This window comes from Psittacula echo, assembly GCF_963264785.1.
Source record: "Psittacula echo genome assembly, chromosome: Z".
Classification (NCBI taxonomy): Eukaryota; Metazoa; Chordata; class Aves; order Psittaciformes; family Psittacidae; genus Psittacula; species Psittacula echo.
The window spans coordinates 14,950,473-14,967,825 of NC_137742.1; positions in this window are offsets into that span (position 1 = coordinate 14,950,473).

Consider the following 17,353-nt stretch of genomic DNA (forward strand, 5'->3'; position numbering starts at 1 on the left):
ATGAAACTCCTGCTTACCCTGTTAATATGCAATGAGATGGAGTCCTAGTATTTTAACTGAAAGACCATTAACTAGATAAAATGAGCTTAATGCAGTATTCTTTTGCATAGGTTTTGTCAGTGCAAAGCCACTGATTTTCTTTAAATAACATTGAGTGATGAAGCCAAGACAGAGATTATGTATCTGTAATACTGCAGGAGTTTGTTTTCCTTGCTATTAAAAGCCACTGAAAGCCCAGGTTTTAACATATGCGTTATTTAGCTCACATGTACCACAGTGAAAGGAAATGTTATGCAGATGTCTTAGCTGCACTAATAGGGTGATTGAAATAAATGGAAAGTAAACCTACTGGTTCTTAATAACAAAAACAACGTACCTTCCTCTCCCTGCACCGATGTGTCTTGGTGAGGAGGATTACTGAGAGTCCTTGCTTCGTGGAAACTAAAGTAGCTCCTGGAAAATTTCCATAGCTCTATTAATAGCTAATAAAATCTACAAAAACTTTAGAATTGATTATATTTCTTTCTAGAGAGATCAAAAGGTTTTAAGCACAAATGTTTAGGAGCTGCTTGAGATAGATTTTTTTTTTTTTTTTTTTGATGAAGAAAAAAAGAACTTCTGCTGTCAGGAAAAGAAAGAAAAAAAAAAAACAAAAACCCAACCCAAAACAGAAAGAGAAAAACGACCCATCCAGACCTAAATAAAGCATGTCTTTACATTGTAAACGTTGCTCCATTTAAAACAAGCTAAAAAGCTGCTTGACATTATGCAGTATGGTCTCATTTTTTGTTTATATGTGTCAACATGATGTATAGATCTCTTAAGATATCAAGCGCTCCATATTGTAATTTCCAAGTTACCTTTGAAATACGAAACATGATTTCCTAGTCGCAGTATGACTGCTCAGGCAATAAGCCATTGTTTCTTTGGTATTAGTAACATAGGAGATTGTGCTGCTGTTAGAGTGAGTGCCCTTGGAAGTCAGCTGAGCACCAGCAAATTGCCAAGTGGCTGCATGCCCTGAGAAGCAGTTGTGTTTTGGGCTACACCTGCATTATCCTGCCTGATGTCAAACAACCTTGGTCATCCCTGGACCTGCAGAAGGTCCCTGCAGGACTGGGCCATTGCATGAAACTCAGTTTTGAGCATTTATTCCCTTTCTTTAAGATGATTAAAGTTTGTATGAATTCACATGTTTGGGTACGGGTGGCCATTCTGCTCTGCACTTGCATTCAAGGCCGTTCCTGCATCCCTTGGTATGTGTATTATGGAGACTCCACTGGTGGGCAAGGTATAAGACCTTAATTTATATAAGAACCTGAGTGAAAATGTGGCAGCATAGATAACCCTCTGAGCAGTGCAGGTCTGTTGTGGCCCATGAAGATTTGCTGAGGTCCCCAGGCTTTGCTGGAGCTGCAACTATCTGCATTGCTCAAGCAATCTAGTTAAAGCTGGCCCTAATTGCTGTGTTTATTAGAATTATTAAATATATTGGCCAGTGCCAAGGTCTGTTCTTTAGCCTGAGGGCCAACTGCTGCCGTTTTACCACATCCTTCCTGCTCCCTCTCAAAGAGGGTGGCTGCACGCACATAGCCTTAGGGATGACTCCTGGTCCTTGTGGACTCCTGCATCTGCGTGGGGGTGGAATTGCCTGGGACGGCATGGGCCCTAGCATGCCAGCGACCCTTCTCCCAGCATGATGGTATCTATGGTTGGGCCTGGCAGCATCCCTGGCTGTGTTTATTTTCCTGGGGTAGGTGCAGCCAGCATGCCTCCACCTGCTTCAGGCATACCTCCCTGCACAATGGAAACAGGTCCTAAGAAGGGGATCTTCTCTTGCTGGGGGCAAGAAGGAGGGAGGACATCCTGCTTCTAAAATTGGCCCAATATGTGGCAAATGGGTCTTAAACAAGCAACCTTAGCTTTTATTCTCTTTGGGTAGATATTTGCAGAATTTTATTGTAGATACCTGCTTGTGTTGTGCTAACTTGTATACTTATAGGTAAATGTTACGAGGAACACTGTGGGCAAATTGTGTTTAACAGTTCATCTGGGCAGTTTCCTGTGCCCTAATTTCCTCCATAGCTAAAGTTCTTTTGTCCTTTAGGAGGAACTTTTCAGCAAAATACTAGGAGATCATGCAAAGCGTTTCTGCTAAAACTTTTCATGCAGTAGTTCTCTACCAGAAAGCTACTCAAAAGACTAGGGAATGATGAACTCAAGAACTATTTTGGTTGTGTACTTCAAAGAGGAGCCTGATAACAGAGTGTTTAAAACTTGCTAATTAAAAGCACTTGTAAACAGCTGTAACATGCTGCTACTGTTTTAATTGGCATTCATCACAGCTGCATCTGTACTATGCTGCCACTGGGATCCTGGTGTATTTACTCTAATCTCAGAATGTGTCACCTTCTGAGAGATTAGGAGATCATAAAAGCATGAGGGCAACATATTTGTCAGGGTTGAAGGTCACTAATACGTGCCGAAAGCAGCCAAGAGGGGTGAGCCATGCAGAGGGACAACTGGAACAAGCAAGCAACATTTTTCAAAAGTGATGAGCTTTTCCATTTGGATTCTCTCTCCTAAGGGCTTTTTCCTGCATTTCTGCATTTGTATTCTGCTGTCAGATATCATCTTAAGACATAAGGAAGGTCATTCAGAAGTATTCATTAGCTTGTTAACTTCAGGCCAAGTTGGCAAAAAAAAAAAAAAAAAAAACCACCACCAAAACACACATCAGATTTTACAAGATACGTAGCAGAAGCTTTGTTCTTTTGGATGAACACCCCTCTTAGCCTTCTACTAAAGATAGGAAGAAGACTCCCAGCAGTCTGAATGACTGTGAAACATCCAGCAGAGTGTACAGCTGTTTGCTTGTGGCAGACTTGCAGCTGTAACTGCATTGTCATTGTAAACCATTGGAATGTCGGATAGCAGTGGTTATCCTTAGCCAGGGCACTTAGGCAGATGTTTCTGTTAGGGCGAACAGAGACACATCGTAACTGGAATTGGTTATGAAAACAACTGGGGTATAAATCTGTTCCTTGCTTATGTATATTTCATCATGTAAGGACAAATAAATTATACTTTTTCTATCCTTGTGGATGTGGAATCATGGCAGTGTTTAAATTTTTTTTACATAGAACAGTTACAATGTATACTGATCATCAGCTTGTGATGCTTCAGCATGCTGGCTTACATTGTGAAAACTTCACTATTACTGAAATTAGAAACTTTTATTTGGTCTCTGTGTTCAGAAAGAGACATTCATGAATATCCTTTTACAGAGACTCACAGCTTGATACAAATTCAGATGAAATAGCTTACATGCAAAGTAGGTGTAATAATGATTAACAGAGCTGTGAAAACCCATTTGAAAATCTTCAGCAGTCAGGAAAAAAGGTTCTGGAAACTTGAGGCTGTAATCTGGAAACAAACATGCAAACTGGCACGTTTTATTTATACCTTTTAAGGTCACTCAGGAGGAGCCAGTGATTTTTGCTTTGATTTCTGTGAAGTCTTTGCATGGATTGTGCATATACCTGTATCTTTTTCAACAAGGAAAAGCATGGAGTACTGTACAGTACTCTTGCACCTCTTAGTTCTCCATAGTTAGTAAGACTCTGAAGTGCAATGGCATATGTGATCTCAAAGGAAGTCCTCTGAAGGTTACATTTAGCATCTCAATTCAGCAAAACACTGAAACTTTGACTTTGAGCCAGGGATGATTAGCATTCTCAGACATATGCAAGCTTCTTTCTGAAATGGCTCCTGGATCTTTAAATGTCTTGGCATGGAGTTACAGTTACACCGCTTTTGCGCAGGCAAAGTGAAGAAAATAGACAGTATTAATCAGCAAACTGAAATAGAGCGTAGCCATTTAGAATATAGAGGTGAGGGAAGGTGTGAAAGTACCGCAGATTCACAGGAAACATACGATCATTCATTTTCAGGCTGGAAAGAGATGTCAGAAATGTTATAATTTGCAACACAGTTTCTTAAAAAAAAAAAAAATCATATTGTGTATCTTGGTGTGGTGGCTTCAAGGATAATTGTTGGTAAATTTGCTACAAAGATTTCCAAGTATCTTTTTTCTTAGGTCCATGAAAGTCAATACAAGATCAATATTGGCAATTTTCTCTGCTGTTCTTACTCCAGCAACTTCCATTGTCTTCATTGTCATGATTTCCTGAGGGACTGGTTGCTTCCATGGCTAGTGTGGTGCTGGTAGATGAGGGAGAGTTCCAGCACGCTTGTCCAAAAGCTATTTCCTGTGAAGAATTTTTGAGTCCTTGGGTCAAGTCACACCCTCATTCCCACTCCTTCTCTTTTCAGATCCTTTCACAACATCACTCTCCCCATAAAGTATCTAGTCTGCAGACTCTGAGCCTCTGTATCAGGTTTTTGAGCACTTCTTGTTTCCATTTCCCATTTTCATTCCCCCAAGAAAACCTGAAGACATTCTTTATTTTTGTAAGGAGAAATCCACGTTTCTACAGGAGTTAAGATTATATAATTATTAATTAAGATCCCAACAAATTCACTGTTCTGGAGATGGGTAAAAGGGGAATTTCCTCACAGCCTGCCTTCATAATTTTTCACTTCATGTTTTTCTTCTGGGATATTAGAAAGAAGCCAGGGAAAAACTGTCAGGTCTCCTCAGGAAAGACATGTGATATAATAGGGGGAGCTGTTAAATATTGTTTGTTCAAATAATCAATTATTCTTTTTTCTTGTCATATTTAAAGCCAAACTTGCATTTTTAGAGGGGCATGAATATACCTTGCAGGACTCTTCCTTTGTTTAGGAGAAAAAATCACCCCAGGCCTTTGCTATAGGAATGGGGGCCAGATGTCAGAACAGTTTAATATATGAGGAAAAATCCAGGGAGGTTTTAATCAAGATAATTTTTAATGTGAAGTCAGGTTACCCAACGTGTTGTCAGCACACGTTGAATGTCACAGATTCCTTAATTCAGAGACATCCCAAGATGTCAAACTATCTGTTCCTGAAATCAAGGAGTCTTCACTGCCTGACAACCCAGGACACAAGCCCGGTTCTGGCTCCAGTCTCAGTCAAAATTTCAGTGATGTTTGACTTCTTCGATGCTCCTTCACACTTGTCTGACTGTTCATGTTGGGATGGCAGCAGCAGCTCCCGCCTTTCCATACTGCAACCTTCCCCAGTTCACTCTCTCCAAATGGTGCCAGTGGCACCTTCTGCCTGCTATTAGTGACCTTTGCATCACTTCTCACCTCTGCCTTTATAGGTTTTCTTCTGTGCCTAAATCTTGCTATTTCCTTCTCTGCCATCCCACCCTTAGTCTTCAATGATGCTATTATTGGGGCAGAAAGGGCTTGTGCCTGAGTGCTGGCAGCCAGCAGGTGTGCAGCTGGGGGCACCCGCTCCTCAGATCATAGAAGTACAGAGTGCAAGTAGCAGGAAATGTTCCTCTCTGCTCATGGCTTCAGCACTTACCGTCTGCTTGCAACATAAGAGGAAGCTCCCCAGAATGCACCCCCCCCCAAAAAAAAACCAAAACAACCCTCCACCAACCCAACAAGCAAGCAACAAACAAGGAAAAAGAATCCTGAACCAACAGAACTGCTTGGTACTGAATAATCTGAACATCTCATTTCATTTCTATTCTTTTTATGGGAATTCGAACAGTCCTTGGTCCATTCCCCACTTAGTACCAAGATGGTTACAACTTTTAATGAGTGATTTCTGTGGGGAATTTTGTGGGTAGGGAGGGACAAGGGGAATGGAAGTAGAGTAGATACACAAAAACCATTGACACTGATGCTCTTAGACTGTTTTTTGCCCCTTCGATGTTACCTTATTTTGGGAAAAGCCCACTGAAAGAGGTTGAGAGATAGAGAGGTACTGTGGGTTAGCCCTCCTTCACCTAACATTTGACAGGCAGCTTGGGTATCTAAATGAGAAGCCAGTTTGCCACAGGCTTTTTCAGTAGTTCATGGAGGGCACAGCCTCTCCAGAAGACAATTCAGCTCACCTAAGAGATGAGCAGCAGCTCTGAGTTTTTTCATTGGTGTTAGAGAAAAGCAGAGGTGACCAGTCTTATCAAAGAGGCATCTCTGCAAAACAAGCTTGGATAAGAACAGGTCCTTAGGATGGGAGAGAGGACTTGTTTTCTGATCCTTGAATACACATTGTCAAGAGCACTAAGAAGTGTGTTTTTCGCACAGAGCGTTTGTTCTGTGGCCTGGGCCAGCTCACATAAACAGTTGTGTCTCACAGAAACACTCAACCCTCAGTACTCTGTGGTCCTGAAAGCCCTTCCCTCCCGAGTCCTGCTCTGCAGCTGCTGCTGCCAGGATGGCTTGCTCACCTGATTTGAAGTATCTCTGGCCTATATTTTGATGTCAGCAGTGCCCTGGGATGAATGCTTCTCTTGTACAGCTTTGCTCTGTGCATACACTATACATGCATATAAAGCATACTACGTCCTTCGTAATTCCTCAGAGCACAGTGGCAGAGGGGTCTCAGTTGTGCCTCTCCTGGCTTTGGTTCTGCCACGTTTTCTTGGCAGAAATTTTGCAGTCAGCTTCTCACAGAAGATGTAGCCTAAGAAGAAACACGAATCTTGGCTTGTTCCCTGGCATCAAGGGAAATGCAGCACAGGTGCTTAGGAAAATGCAAGGGCATAGGCACTGAGCACAGCAGGAAATATTAAACATTTGCCAAGTTTAATGAATTCTTGCTAAGCTGATGATACTTTAGAAGACAAATGCTAACAGTGGTGTTACAAGCATGCAGGCTTTCAGGTAAGATTCCCTGGGATGTCAGCGCCTGTCTGATGAGCAATGGAAACCAAAGTGCCTTCAGCTTTCAACAGCTGCAGACCCAATAACCGGCTGTACAGCCATCAAAGCTGCAACAAGCTCTGCGTAATTTCTGTCTGCTGTGTATCTGCTTGCTGCTTATGCTGACTTGGAAATGGGAAACACATGGGAGTAGCCCACCCCCTTGGCTTCATCACAGCTATATCAGTTTTCCTGCAAGACTTAGAGTTAGCTTGGCACAAGCAATTTTAGCAAACTTCAGTACAATCCATGCAAGACTTTTTGTGTCATTGCTGGTCTGTGAAGAGAGAGGATGGCTGTAAAGGTAATGATCTGTCTGAAATGGCTGTTTAGTTTTTTGAAAATTATCTGAAAGTTTGGTTAATAAACAAGTTTTTACTGTCATCTGTGGTCATTAGTGATAATATTAAATCCTACTGTAAAACATGCGGAGCAGCTGTATTTCTGGTGTTTTACTACGGAGGAGATCTTACCCCAAACTTCTGCACAGGGAATAACTCTATAATAAAGCCTCTGAGATGTGGAAAATTGGAGACTCTAAGTAATTTCAGACTGACAGACTGAGGAGCCTGTGACAGTGTTCAGAGGAGTTGGCTCTTATTTTCTGTGTTATATTCATTTCATAGAATCATCTAGTTTTTAAAAGACCTTTAAGATCATCAAGTCCAAGAGTTACCCCAGGACTGCCAAGTCCACCCCTAATCCATATCGCTAAGGGCTTCATATACATGGGTTTTTGAACACTTTGGAGAAAAGTAATTCCAACATTTCCGTTGGAAGCCTGTTCCAATGCCTGATCACCTTTTTTTTTTTTCCTAATATCCAGTCTAAGCCTTCCCTGGCACAATTTGAGGCTGTTACCTCTTGCCCTATCACATATTACTTGGGAGAAGGGACTGACCCCCACCTCACTACAACCTCCTTTCAGGCAGTTGTAGAGAGTAATAAGGTCTCCCCTGAGCCTTCTCTTCTCCAGACCAAACACCCCCCTCAGCCATTCCTCATCACACTTGTGCTCCAGACCCTTCACCAGCTCCGTTGCCCTTCTCTGACCTCAATGTCTCTCTTGTAGTGAGGGGCCCAGAACTGAACACAGGATTTGAGGTTCAGCCTCACCAGTGCCCAGTGCAGGTGGATGATCACTGCCCTGGCCCTGCTGCCACACTATTGCTGGTAAACGCCAGGATGCGGTTAGCTTTTTTGGCTGCCTGGGCACAATCTGGATCATGTTCAGCTCCATCAATCAGCACCCCCAGGTCCTTTTCTGCCGAGAAGCTTTCCAGCTACTCTGCCACAAGCTTGTAGCCTTGCATGGGGTTGTTGTGACCCAAATGCAGGACCTGGCATTTTGCCTTATTGAACCTCATCCCATTGGCTAAAGCCCATGGATCCAGCCTGTCCAGATCCCTCTGCAGAACCCTCCTACCCTCCAGCAGATCAACACTCCCACCCAACTTGGTGTCATCTGCAAATTTACTGAGGGTGCACTTGATCCAAATCATCAATAAAGATATTAAACAACACTGGCCCTAACCAAGTTGGTGACCACCATTCACCATCACACTTTGGGCTCGACCATCTGGCCATTTTTCAGCCCACTGAAGAATACACCTATCCAGGCCATGAGCTGCTGGTTTCTCCAGGAGAATGTGCTGTGGGAGTGTCAAATGCTATATTATAAGTCCAAATAGGCAGTGTCTATAGAACAAGTGCAAGCGATCATGGAACTTCTCCCAGTTGTGAGAAGAACGCTTTTTCCATAGCTTTATCCTGGTTGGGTGGTCTGTAACACTCTCCTACCATTTCCCTGTGGTCTAGGGCTTTCCTTGTGTTGGGATGGTATGGGGATCCCCAGAGGCTTGCAGCCCCTTGGCTGATGGCACTTGCTCACTTGAGCCCCTTCACCCTCCCCAATGGCTCCCAAAGTCTCCTTTGGGGTCACTTCTCAGGCTATTGTGTTGACCTCTTTGCTTCTGCTCTTAGATCTGTACATGTTTCACCCATGAAAATTTTGTGGTTTGATGTGGTATTTGACTCTATTCATAAGCCTTTGTGCCATCACTTTGTTTTAAAATTCTTACTTTTTCTCTATGCTGTATGAGGGACTACATAATCCAGAAACTCACACTTAGTTACATCCCCATCAATTGTGCAGGGATCTGCACTCCTTTTCTCCCTGTTCTGTTTGGTGTGATTTCTTAAGGACCTTCATCAGAGAAGCATAGTTACAGAAGGAAGATTTAGTGTTTGAGTCATTGGTTTTTCCTGGGATGAACTCTGACTTTAACCTTTTTAGAAATAGAAATATCAGCGCTCTCTTTTCTGGATCTGCAGCTCTCCCATTTGAGATACTTAGCTGTGTATTTGTCTCGTCTAGATATGTTGCAATAAGCTGAGCTGGCCAAAGCATCTTCCTTACAATATAATAGTAACTTCTTTGATTAGGTGCCTTTAAATTATAATCACTCTCTGATAATTTTTTAAAGTTAAGCATTGCATTGCCTAGCTATTACATTACAAGGTTTAAGTAGCTTGTGCACAAAACCATAAATACCAAAGCAAATACAATAAAACTAAAAGCAAAATAAAAGGGTTCTCACAGCTGATGACAAAAAGTATGTTTAGATTTTTTTAATGGGGATTTTCTTGAGACTGACAGAACTTAATGGAAAACTGTTTATTTTGCACCTTTCTCTGACAAGAAACTGTTTTAAATGATGCTTCTCATGCTGATTTCCTGTACACAAAACTTTGACATAATTTGGTTCACATGTGCTTTCAGGGCTCCACCAGCTGCTGGTAAACACTATTGTACTTCTTTGCTTACACTGAGTTTCAGTATTTCCTTTGAGGTAACTTGCTTTCCACTGACTCTGTGAAGCACTTCTGGGCTTGAATCTGAGCAATTTCTCTCTTTGTATGATCCGCTCACACCTTTCACATTCCAAAGGGCCATGCAGATAGCAGCCTGCTTGTCTCACCAGTTCATATATTTATTCAGACTGGGCAGCTGCTACTTCATCCCTGAAATTCCCTGCCCAAAGATGCCAGAGATACTGTTGCCCTTTCACTCTTTAAATCAAAACTGAAAGCTTCTTTCCCACAGGGCTCTCATCTGTCATTTGGCCGCTGCATGCTGAGGTATTCTATTGTGGATCATTTGGAAAGCATCTCTTGGCCTTGATCCTCAGAGGGGCTGAGAGGCCCCCTTGTCCATGAACTTTGCTGGGGGAGTGAAACGGCTTTGCAGGGTAAAGCCCAGTGCATGGTGCAGGCAGAGGCGCCCTGTGCTAGAAGTGGTGGCAGGTTTCCCACTGACCTGAAGAGGAGCAGAACTAAACTGTTCCATTGTGTTCAGCTTAAAAAACAAAGGTCACTTATGATCAGGATGTTTTAAGAAACATATCTATTAAAGGAAAAAAGTGTTCCATTCCTGGGCACAGGTGACTAGATAAAGCAGTCCAGCAACTTGATTAAAATAACTTTTCTATTTTTAAGGGCAATTCATTTTAAAGAATGTTTGGCTGCTTTTGTGTGAGTGATAAAATCCTGAAAACTTCTCAGGATAGCACTTGGATTTTGCTTTTCTTGATTATAGTTTGGTAACTATTACGCTTATAGGCTTTCAAGCATCACTGCTTTGAAATAAACCTACTAGACTAAGTACATTCATTTGGATGACATATTTTTGAGCACTACAGTTTTACTCATTAAATAGGAAACCTGATGCAAACTGACCTTTAGCTCTCAACTGAGTCCAAACTATTAGAAATCCAACAGTTACATTTCTAGTGACAATATGAATTTCTGAATGTTCCATATTTGCATGCCAGAATAACACATATACTCACATGCATGGGTCCCCCACCCCAAAAATACACAGGAGTGCAGATGAGAGGCTGGTTAATTCCATGGGAGATGCAGAATAGGTTTTGTTAAGAGGAGAGGTATAGGGCTGGTCCCAGTCCAGTGAGTTTGTTTATTCGTTGTGCAACAAGATCAAAACAGTTATAGTAACACTGTCAGCACACCATTGCTGCTGTTGACAGCAGGAATAAACACCACCTGAAGGGCATGAGAGAGGCTGCCATGCCCCACTGCCATGGGAGGCAGGATCATCTCTGTTTGCTATGCTGGATGTGCACAGGAGATCTCATCAGGAGCCTGGCTTCCCTTGGAAGAAGGAATTATATGAAGAGAGAGGAAAAAGATGAACTGGACAATCTAGCTGCTGTTAGGTTGTTGTCTACTTGTACATATTTAGCACAAAAAATATTTTTTGCGTGTTTTAACACATTGGTTTTAGAAGTTACCACTCAGACCTTGACTGATGGCCCTACAAAGCATGCTAGAGAAGCTGGAGTTCTTGATGTTGGCTGTGGTGGTTAACCATTGGTTCACATTAAGTTTTTCTGCCAGAAAAAAAAATCTGTTTAAAAAATGTATTAGCTAAGATTCTTTAATGAGCAGAAATATTGACTTCTGGTGGATTTGAAATATTACACCACCAGCAACTATAATACTGTAATCAATCATTTTACATTGTGGTGAAAATGGGCAGCAGGGAAGGCGAAATGAAAAGTAAAAAGAAGCTGTGTTTAGATATGAGCAGTGTTGACATCTGCATTTTGATTAACTCCATCTACTAGAAAGAACCCTTCTGCAGAAAACCAATGACACGTAGTAATGACTTTAGATGCTGAAAAGAGCTGTTCACTGCATACAAAAACCATTATTTTATATATATCACTAACCTTTTCTAAACTTACCAAAGGTCCAGTCATCACTTAGTATATGAAGATGTTGAATTATTGTGAGCAAACTTTTAGCTGGACTTGATCAGGTATGGCATTTCTGTCATGCAGAAATTTGGAGTTAGTTTTGCAGTGAGTAATTTGCAACTATTTTGGAGTAAAGCCTGATCTTCAGCCCAAGGTTGGGGTGCTTAGACACCATGCTGCCTGCACATACAGTAACTTCTGTGCTTGATTTGTTCCCTGTGACAGGCAGAGTTGGTGCCTGAAAATTTGTCTCTTAATTAAATGCAGGCACAATTTGAATTTTGTCTTTTCAAACTATTCCCTTGGTGGTGAGGAAAGATTTTATTTTTTTTTTCACTTCCATAACTTAGAAGCAGTGAAAAAACTCAGTCTTGAAACATGTCCCAAATGCTGTGGATGGACACTGGTAGAGAGAAAATGGATAAGAGGGTGCGCAGGCATAGAGGACCGTGCAATGGCTGCAAATACCATGTTCATTCTATTTTTGTGCCCTTGGGGTGGGGAAAGGCAGGCTGGGAACGGCTTGGCTGGAAGAGAAGAAGGGAATAGCTGAAAAAAGGTGAGTGGTGTGGAGCGGTGAAGGGGCACATGGGCAATGCGGCTGATAGGGGTTTGGCATGGGACTGGAGCACCCAGCCAAGCTGCACAGGCCAGACGATGTCTAGCCTATGTACAGAAATGTTATTGGGTCTTATGGATCCTTTCTACTTCAAAATTTTTTTGCTCCTAAGTCAATGTATTTGAAGGGAAAGGTAAATCTGCAGCTGAATGCTTCCTGCTGGACTCTGGGAGATATCCTTTCCATCACTGTGGGAGAAGAGGGGTGTGTTCGAACCAGTCACTTAAACTTTTCTTTCTTCCTTCTCTGATGTGCCCAACCTTGGTGGAGCTGAGCCTGGCTAGAGCAGAAAACAGACCAGGGCAGCTGATAAAGAGGGAAGCATCAGGTTAGACTGGTGATGCACAGGGTGAATCTTCTGGTGAGCAGCATGCTTTTTACCAGCCTGGAGGCTGTGAAATGAAGCTCTGCAAGAAGAGTCATCTTGGCTGAGGTTGCAACATCCCTGAACCAGAGGACATAAATCTAAATTTTGCTTTGCCTTTGTGTAAACTATTCCCCTTTGGAGCAGCCTGCACTGCTGCAGCTACACGTTTGCTTTCACAGACCCCAGATTGTCAAGCAACCTCACACAAGCACGCGTTGAACTCATGTGATTGAGCTACATGTGTTTACTTTGTTATAGGTCAACCACTTGAGCCTACCCTCAAGATGAACTTAATGTTTGTGGAGGAAGGGCAGCAACTATGTAACACTGGAACAGGCAGAAAACAGAATCGTAGCCTTGAACAATAGGAAAAGTGATGTCTACCTTAACTAGGTATATTATTGCATGTGAGTGTATGCACCTATAGAAAATATTACAGCACACTTCTGCAGTGTTTGACCAGAACATGGAAATCTGGTAGGTGAGGTAGAAATTTCTCAGTGACATTTTCTCGTAAAACTGGAAACATGATATCAACAAAGAAGCATGAATCTGGTAAACACTATAGAAAGCTAGCAAAACACAACCATAAATAAGTGTTATTTTTGGCCCTTTGAGTATGGCTCAGCTTTGCACATGCTTAACTACTTTACCTGCAGCCAGGGACAGAAGAGTGAACTATGCGGTGGCAAGCCTTCCTTGACAATAAGCCTGACTGAAAATACAAATAAAACTTATGGTAGGTCTAAATTACGATTACTCTGAATTTAAGATTTTTTTAATCATTATTTTTTTTCATATACCAGAAGAACAGTAGTGAGGGCTTTGGTATGACTTAGTAAGTTGTACACAAAAAACTTAATATAAACTCTTGTCTCAATAATGCAAGTCCGTTTGTTCTAAAAGGTTGTCATTTTAACTTTGGAGAAAGGTTTAGTTAAACAGACAATTTAAACAGACACTTTCTGCTTCTTTTCATCTCCTGAGATCTTATATGGAAGAGCCAAAATGACCCACTACATTGACTAGCTTTCTCATAATTAAAATCACAAAATGTACTACTACAAACAGACGTTCAAGCTCTTTCTATAAAAACCAACACAAAGATAAACACTGCTCTCTGTTAGCTTTCATTATTTGCTTAGCTTTACAAGTAAGAAAGTGAAAATTTGAGAAATAAACTTTAAAGACTGAAAAGTGCTCATTCAAGCATCCCTAAGAAACCAGCGTAAATGAAAAATTCCTGTCCTCCTAGGCCTTGGGCTGTCTTCGGGTGAAAAAAAAATCCAGTGTAAGATATGAGGAACAGACTTCTTGGTATTTTCTATGCAAGCTGCTTCATGGACTTTCCACTCTTAGCTAGTCCCTAAACCTTTAAGATAATTTCCTAGGTGATCCAACATTGTATCCTCACATTTCTCTACCATCCTGGTTCCTTTCATTGACTGTCTGGAGTGGCATGGTGACCCTCCAGAGCTGCAGTGAGGGATATGTGGCTCTCCCCATGCAGCTTCTGCTGGGTTTTGCAGGGGGAAACACTTCCCTTGATGCATGTGGGAAAGCGGCCCTGATGCTGGTGGGAACTCTGGTTCTGAGGCGCTGCAGTGATAAGGCTGGCATTGTGCCTTTGCTTGCTGGATGGTGGAGTGCAGCCTATGTGTAACTTTTAGTCAACAGAGGCACGCACAGATAATAGAACATTTCAGTGGCCTCTGGGGAGCTTCTGTTACAATCTGCCAGAAGATTCTTTCTGTGGTTTAAACTTTGGCATATGAGGAATGCCAATACTTTATATAGACAAAATGTCAGTTATGTGCCCTCAGGCAGCAAGATAAAAGTGATATTACCCTGCTGATGGATCTGCCTTTAGATATTTTCAGCTATAGTAAGTTTCTCTATTTAAACTCTGAAGATGGCTGTGCCATCCAGCTAAAGTAAAAATTGCAAGATGTCACTGGTTTTCCACTGATTTTAAAGTGCTTTGAATAAATCATCAGCGAGAAGGAAAACAATGTTCTTACAGGGACTATCACCCAACACACCAGTACTGTGCAGTCACAATGCCTTACATAATGCAGCTGGATGAATGAGCTGCCACTCAAACTCTGCTGACCTAAAGCCTGATGCTACTCCCGCTGGCTTCAGTGGCATTCGATTGTGCAGTGTTACTGGGTCTGCTATAGAGAGTGATCCCTATTATGAAAGCTCTTGATGTCTTCAGTCATTGCTGCAGGAAAATTGCTGCTGCCCTGGGGGAAATCATGGGTGACAACAAACCACAAGGCAAGGCTGGTAGAGCATGCCACCCCAGTGCTGCTGCTAGAGTAGCACGCTCAGGGACAGGCAGAGTCAACAGAGGACAAAAGTCTCAATAGCAGAAGCCAGTCAACAACCATATGTGTCTTATCCGCAAGATTAAATCACTATGCTGCAGAGAATTACCAACAATAAACAGCAAAAGTAATGTTAAACATGAAGTGCCCAGTTCTTACTTACAGCAAAGCCACTTTTATGTCCTTCTGGAGTGTGTAAGTGGTCCTCAAAGGGGAGGATAATGCAATAATTTACAGCCAGTTTATAACTGTGCTAGTTTACAAATGAGAATTGGAGCCCAAACAAGTAGTAGTTTGCTGATTTTGAAGTTTCTCATGCATTTAGAACTTGTTAAAAAATTCTGACAACACTTTAGTAGAAGATTTAAATTACTAATTGGAATTTAGGCTAGAGGTTTAAATTGTTTCAGTCAACAGAAGTTTGCTGGGATGGACAGCTGTTGTTCCATAGCTGGAGAAGACAATGGAGTGCCAGCCTCTGTGAAAAAGCCTGTCTCCAGTTTCAGTTAAATTATTAGAATCCAGGATTGTGTGATTGGTGAAGTCTGAAGTGAGTGAGGAAATAGGGACTCTGGTCAAGCTTTTTGTCTTACTGATACCGATGTAAACCCAGGCAAATTCACCTCAAATCAATGCAGTCATTCCAGGCTTACATAACCTTAGCTAGTAAAGGAGTCTCATTCTTTTATTTTCGGGCTAGTGGAATTCCCTAAGTGAATAACATGGACAGTTGTGCAAATTCTCATCATAGAATGAAGAATTTTTCTGGTAATAACCACATCACTCAGACCAGGAAGGAAAAGAAGAGATAGATGGTAGGTAGCGAACAAGGCTAATGAAATAACTGAGCTGGGAGACAAAAGACAACTCTATGAGATCTACAATGCTACAAACATATTCCTTAGGACTGCATCCAAGTATAGCTTGGGAAGCAAAGATGCAGGTAAGACCCGTGTGAGACAAATAAGTCCTTCCCTCATGATGTCCCCATTCTTGTCATCCTGTATTTGCAAGTACTGAAGATTTTACTACCTCATCTGCTCTAGATGCTGACTGTTTTGTTATTTCCTAGACCAGATTGCAGCAAAGATCCACCAAGACCATTATCCACTCCTTCCTTATACCTGGCCATAAAAACATCTAAGATCTGCTGGAATAACAGCACAGTCACACCAGTTACTAGGCAGCCAATGTCACCTACATTTCTGCCCTTAAACTCTTAACTATTGGCATACAGCCAATGTAATTCTGTGGAAATTCTTGAAAAAGTCCTGAAAGTCTTGTTGTCTTCTACAGATTAATATGAAAATGTCTGTCTGCTTCTTTTTTTTCACTAAAAATAACATTTCTGAAGTTTGTCACTCATCTGTGATTCAAGAAAATGATATAAATATACAGAACTCTACGTTCTAATATGTGCTGAGTACAAAGCCTAAAATTATATCTTCAAATAGTAAGTTATATTTTGGTTATATATGTGGTAGGGTAAGAAGTATTTGCGTAGCATTTTATTTAATTTATGCATAAAGAGGTAAGTAAAACAGTGTTTCTAAGAAGGTATGTGCTACAGAAGCCAGGTATGCTGGCTTCATGACACAAAACAAAAAAAAGAGGTTAAAACTGAAGCTGGCCAGAGTAGGTGGCTTCACACTGTGGGAAAAATACCACAGCCCTCCTGTGAAGTCTTATACCAGGAACTCCAGAGCAGAGTGCTTTGCCTCTGCATGCATCTGCTTTGGTGAGGTTGTGAGTGAACATTGATTGATGTGGTAGCAATTTCATTGATTCTCTTCCAGCATCAGTTACCACAGAAGAGGATTTTTTCTGAGTCACTTCCCTCTGTACGCAAAACTCAGCTGAATGGAGCAAGAGTTGGAGAAGTGGAACACTAGCAGGCTGTACTGCGTTTTAAGAGTGATTTCACTTTTCTCAAGTAATCTGCATACAGTAATGAGATTCTAGGCCTGCTCAAAAATTCCCCTAAAAATCATGGTGGCTCACTGAAACGTGTGTATGGAGAGCGGTTAATTTAAAATGTAAATTAAGTAAAGCTTGGTGAATCTTTGTAGCTTTCAACTTTGCAGCAAGGTGGAGAAAAGTCTCAGTTACCAGTGGATTTGCTCCGTGACTAATTGAGGATATTGCCTGTTTTACTTTGAGGATAATTGATATGCTCTTTGATTTAACAAGTGATAGAAAATACTGGTGCAGCTGGCTATGTGGAACTTCTAGAGAAACGAGAGTTTCAAGTGTGTTACAAGGCAGGCGGCTGACCATAATGGTTGTGCACACCTTTTAATGGAACTATAGATGATTGAGGAACTAAGCAACCAATTCTAGCATCTGTTTTCCACTTGGTGCTTATTTTTGCCAAACTATTTTTCCTATGAAGCAGTCCTAATGAAGTGAATGTTGTTAAAAGCTCT